The sequence below is a fragment of the Mytilus californianus genome, unplaced genomic scaffold (assembly GCF_021869535.1).
Source record: "Mytilus californianus isolate M0D057914Y unplaced genomic scaffold, xbMytCali1.0.p SCAF_6, whole genome shotgun sequence".
NCBI classification, from domain to species: Eukaryota; Metazoa; Mollusca; class Bivalvia; order Mytilida; family Mytilidae; genus Mytilus; species Mytilus californianus.
The window spans coordinates 28,452,879-28,458,878 of NW_026262712.1; the positions used below are offsets into that span (position 1 = coordinate 28,452,879).

A 6,000-nucleotide genomic window follows, 5' to 3' on the forward strand; every position below is an offset into this window, starting at 1 on the left:
GGAATTTGATTACCACATGTCTATCATCAATCCAGCATGTTTATGCTACACGAAGAAAAATTGCGCAGTAAAAAAGGTTCAATTGAATTTTGAACATCTGTATATGATTTAATTTGTTCTTCATAAAGAAGAAGCTCAAGACAATTAACTCTACGGCCGCCGCTGTGAGACAATACAATGGTGAAACACAGTTTGTTGTAATTACATAGTTTTTATCGGAGCGGATAGTTTTTACCAGTCGAACAGTAATGTGTACCCCTCTAATCTAATGCAACATAATTAAGAACAGTAGAAGATTTGTCGATATTCTATTTTCATATATCCTAAGCTGCAACTAACTGTTTTTTTAAGTTCTTAATAGACAGTAAGTGATGAATTTAAATTTCACGATAAAGAAACATGTTTAACGAATACCAGATTAGAAAATCGGTCAAACAAGTTAAATGAATGCACAACAAATACATGTCAGTCAATACATGTATATCAAATTAAATATATTTATCGTAGATTAACATTATTTTGTTTAAGGACGTTCGCTACTCTGTTTCAAAATAACAAGCTTTTTTAAAAGACTGTTATAAATTGATAGTATATCATAAACAAAGGAAGAGTCCGTGTGCTTGATCTTGAGATATAAGCCATTGAAAATTTGGCGGGAAATGATGCTCTCTAGATTTTTTATACTTTTAACATTGTCCACTTTTCTCTTTTAAAAAACTATGAAAAAATAACAAGGATTTTATAAGATTTTCAAAGATGACATTTTCAACTATATGTAATCAAATTATGGAAAGAAAATTAGATGTTAGTGGGCAAAATTTTTAATATCACTACATGGATAAAACCAGAGGATTCCGAATATCTGGCAAAAATTCAAAAACAAGAGGAGCGAACATCCTTAAGGTTGCTGTCCCATAGCCTTAATTTTTTCTTTGGCACATAAACATTAAACATGCCTCAATCAACCCTATCCCCTCACTCTGTGAAATACGTGTCGTTAATTTCTAATATATCGATCTTTTATTTACTTACACCAACATGACAAAGATGTCGTTAAATGAAATTAGATACCCTGCATTTATCACGCTTTTCAATAACATATGGTCAAATCGCTGAAAGACCCCCTCCTAAATTATTGAAAACTATCATTCTGCATTGACCATTATATCTTAGTGTAAACGCCCTCAAGGTGTATCAATGCAATTACATAGAAATTTTACCATTTATACATGTTATAAGCAAAAAATTCGGATTTTGACAGTTGAACCAGAAGAACACAAGACAGTACAGCGATTAAATAATATTGCCATACAAAAGCAGTGGTGAGGTATAAATTATTATAGGATGACAGAAAAAAAGACGCAATTTAAGATTTCTTCCCAAATCCATAACTATAAATTATCTTCTGCAAGTGTAACTGCATCTGGAAAATTTGAGATAATGACACTTTTTTCCTGTTTAAAAAAAAACTACATGTAATTGCTCATTTTAGAACAAGAGAAAAGATAAGATACTTATATACTACTTCTATGTAAATTGTATGAAGTCGTCTCATATCTTCGGGACTAACGCCCCTCGGATATGAGAAGCATACATCTAATACATAAACTGATACAAGCAGTGTGAACTTACTATTTAAAGTGTATTATTCGTTTAATAGAAACTACAGTAAATTTTATTTTTAATGTACTCAAACTCCAGGTAAAATTTTACACTTTCCATTGTCTGCCTTAATTTAAAAAAGGAGATGTGGAGATTGGAATACAGCAACAAACGACAACCAAAGATTACCGGCTCCTGACCGCACACTGGACTGATTGTGATACGAAAATTGCGTTAATTTTATTGGCTTATCCAGGATCATGGGACGATATTACGATAATTCCATGTGCTATTCGTTAGTTGATTTATGACCTTCAAAGGTTATCTGATGTTCAATATGAAATTGAACTAAATAGACCATGTGTAAAACAATGACGGACCATTGTGTCTCACTCAATCTTAAGACTGAATGATGACACGTTAATAGAGGGTCTGGAGGGGGTCCTTCATTTCTGTATTCTTCAAATTTTTAGGTCGTTTTTTCTCTATTCTTTATATTTGTTGCCCATAATTCTCTATTCTTTATAATTTAGCATCCCCATTATTCTCTATTTTTGGAGCATATTTTTCTCTGTAATTCTTTATTATTTTGGGGCCCATTTTTGTGTAGTATTTATCCATTATTCTCTATTCTGTAAAACTCAATCAGACCCTCATAATACACACGTGCTGATTTACTATAACTTGCTGACTATCTTGCAATGGTGTTTTTAAACGCTTTGTAAACAATCAATGTTAACAGTATAATTGAATTAATATGAGAATAAAATCACACAGGGGATGTAACCATGCATATTAATGCAGATAATTCAATCCAGTTCTTTTCACACATTTTTTACTTATAGTTTTCTTTGTTACCAGCTGTATAGCTGTAAGTCTGATATAGATACAATGTATATACATGTAGAAAAGTATATAAATTTTAATGAGTGCTTCTTGAATGTTTGATCATCAGAATTTATATACAGGCTTCACCGGCAATAAACGGTCTTATTCGTATAACTTCGTCCTTCTATGACAGTACACAAAGCCCGAGGACATAGTTGTTTCGTAATGCATTTCTGTTAGACAATACATGCAAATTTTAGAAATGGCACCTGCTCTATCCCATTAAGAATTTTACAGTGTAGTTTCGAGTCCTTTGGGACAAATTATATCAAAATCATAGAAACGAATATCAACTACTACTCAAAATATGGACAACTTTATGTTAAGGGGGTCTATAATCCAGTTTAACAGCTGCGGACATTGTTTGACCTTTTTCAACTGGACATAATCACTACTTTACCTTAAAATGCATTCCCCAATTTTTTTACATGTAATTTCACCGTCTTTTAAGAGTTAATTTCCACTTTGGAATGTTGCCATTAGTTGAATAGTTCTTATGCAAATAACATGTAAACAATTTTAGCTTAAACGCTTGGAAGGCTAAATGGATAGATTTCTGATAGGAATCATATGTTTCACTACAAAATGAACATGTTTAGATTCAGTTCTTATTTATCTATTCTTTTATCATAATCATAATGATAAAAGTGAAACGTTTTGAGGGTCTGGATTAAATTTATTTTATTTATTTATTTATTTTTATTTTTTTTTTTAATTTGTATTTATTGGTAATTTTTCTATATCTTTCATTTTGTTTCGCATTATTCCCCCATTTTTTAATTCTTTTTCTCTATACTGTTTTTGCCAGGTATTCTCTATTCGGTAAACCCCCAACATACCCTCTATTAAGGCTCAAAGCAAACGCATGCAAGAATGACTTGTCTGAATCTAGCAATCATATAATGGGTCATTACCGAAATTATTATATTATTATGAAATATGATATTTTAATGCGAGTTCTACAGTTCTATTATACATGGGATGATAGTCTTATTATCAATGTTTTATCAGGTTACACCATGTTTTAAATACCATTGAAAATTCATAATTATTTTTTTTTTTATAAATTAAAACTCACTTCATGTTAATGAATTCTTATGTAAAAGAGCTGAAATACTGTCTGTAGTTTTAGTTGACAAGTTGTTGTACAGCATCTTCGCTAGCCAAGGGTTACGATTCAGTCCTCTCTTCTATACGTCATGCACGTGGAGAGGAGGGGACTAGATCGTAACCCTTGGCTAGCGAAGATGTTGTACAGTATCAGATTCGATTTCACGTTTCGAACTTAAAACACATATGGATGGTACGAACTTGTTCGATTACATAATCGAAACAAGTGAGAGAAAAAACAATTTACATGTACTTCAATATTTATTTTAAAACAAAAAGCAAATGATCCAACATTCTTAATCGACAAAACAACTCATTTTACGACACCACATCAATTTTCATCTTAAGGCACTCAATGTTCAACATTTGGCACAGTCGGTACGACATTTAATACAATCGAGCCACCTTATCCTTACTTTCAAATTGGATGGTGTTTTTAAACGCAGTATATATAAATCCAACATACTGATTTGCTGTGTGTCCGCTTGCTTTTCTTGATTAACCGTCATCCATAATCAGGAACACACCTATCTTAAAGTTTGACAAGTTAAAGGTGTATAAATACATAGTTACAAAGCGCCATTTCTTGTTTTATATTCATCATCATGTATTGAGAAGTTCTTCGCATGTTCAAACTCACATTCACAGGTCCTAGCCGAAATATGGTTATTGACATACATTTGTTGTCAGTGGTTTTAGTAATAAAGACATTCATGCATGTCCTTTGGTCTGGGATGGATAGTTGTTTACCAAGATTACGAGACCTTCATACCACATCTACATTTGTACTTATTGCAATATTCAACTCTGCGAGGATTTTAGTTTATTAAAAATAACTTTCTATCGGCATAATTGTTTTTCTCTTTTACATTATGAAATAAAAAAGACGTGCAAATTTTATAAGGATTCCGAAATAGCTAGTTAGACCACTTTCTTGAATTTTTGTTTTTGTTTTATATGTATACATTAGATTCTGAAACAAAGTGTCACACGTCCTCACATGTAAAAGCTATATTAACGGTCTGACGTCTACTTGATGCCGTCAACTGTTGCAATATGTATTATCTGTTTTGTTTCTATGTGATATAGTTTTGTTCTTTAACTCATATTACGATCACTTTATTTCGATGATTCAATTTGGAATATAATGTCCTAATGAATATTTGACATCAGTATCTGATTACAGCGAAAAACATGTTATCAAGACGTTATGCCTATAAAGACAGCCAAACATGTATCGTGTTTTAAAAGTGCTCTCTATATTTGTTAACTCATAAACATAAAGAAACTATTAATGTGTAATTTTCACTTGAGTTTATTTGTTTTCATACTTCACTTCTATGAAATTGTTCAGGGGTTATTTAAAAAGGATTTGTATCATAATTTAAGTATTCTCCAGGAAGTGATAGAAATTTATAGTTCTTTCACTCTACGCGAGTGCGATTCATGTAGATCACTACTTCTTATATTAAATTCCATCTGATGGAATGCCATTCATAAAAACGATTACGAGATAAGAAAAGTCAGACTGACGACCGGAGCGTGTAATGTTCTCGTACAGTAAATTAAATCAATAAAAAATAAACCTACCTCTATTTTTTATCATAAAATTGGTCCCATGTCGTAGAATCCAGTGCAATGAAGTATAAAATGTGCTCTGTTGTGTAATGAAATCGTAGTAATGTGTGTAGAGAGAATTATCTTCTGCTACTGTATTGATATTACGCACGTGCTGTCACGTGATCAGAACCATTCCCAAAGTTAATTGCAATTGATGAGAAGATGCCTCAAATTCTGTCCAAAAACAACAGAGATGCGCAACAGATAAACACTTAAGAATCTGTTAGAGGGTCTTTGATCAATAGTGTGTATTTGTACATTTTGAAGGAGTTAACGCTTTGTAAATTATTAATTATGAGAGTTTCGGAAATCATCAAAAGACGTTCTCGTTGTATACGGTTCTCAAAGTGCAAGAGCAAATTAATAATAGACGAGATACCGAGTAGGTGTTAAATACCTAGGTTCATATAAAACTTCTAGAAAAACACAATATTATGAGAGCATTGTCTGGAAATCCACTCGAACTAGTCATTGAAGTTCATTACATAGCCTTTCCTTGTCAATTGTATTGCTCTAAAAACGTCATCAGCTAGCGAATAAAAGAAAACATATACATGTTGTAAGAGATCCTCAACATGGGCAAATCTAGGATTTATGAAAGGGGGCGTAAATCGAGGAAAGTGAATATATAGCGCCGAAAAAATGTTTTGGAAGATTTTATGCTAAGCAGTCATATGAATCCTGAGAAACATGATATTTTCATTTTGGGGCGGTCAAAGGGCGTTGTACGCACTCTACATCCCTTTGAATCCGCCACTGTTCATCTAGACCTAAATTTTA

The 6,000-nt window shown here is 32.2% G+C and overlaps 1 protein-coding gene across 1 annotated transcript in view; it reads right to left on the bottom strand.

Annotated features, from left to right (window-relative positions):
• The window catches only part of LOC127704936 (myosin light chain kinase 3-like), a 40,894-nt gene extending 35,539 nt beyond the window's left edge, over window positions 1-5,355 (bottom strand). Inside the window, exon 1 of the mRNA XM_052209175.1 lies at window positions 5,191-5,355. The gene's annotated coding sequence lies outside the window, so the exon portion shown is untranslated. The remainder of the gene's footprint in view (window positions 1-5,190) is intronic.
• Between the last annotated feature and the right edge of the window lie 645 nt (window positions 5,356-6,000).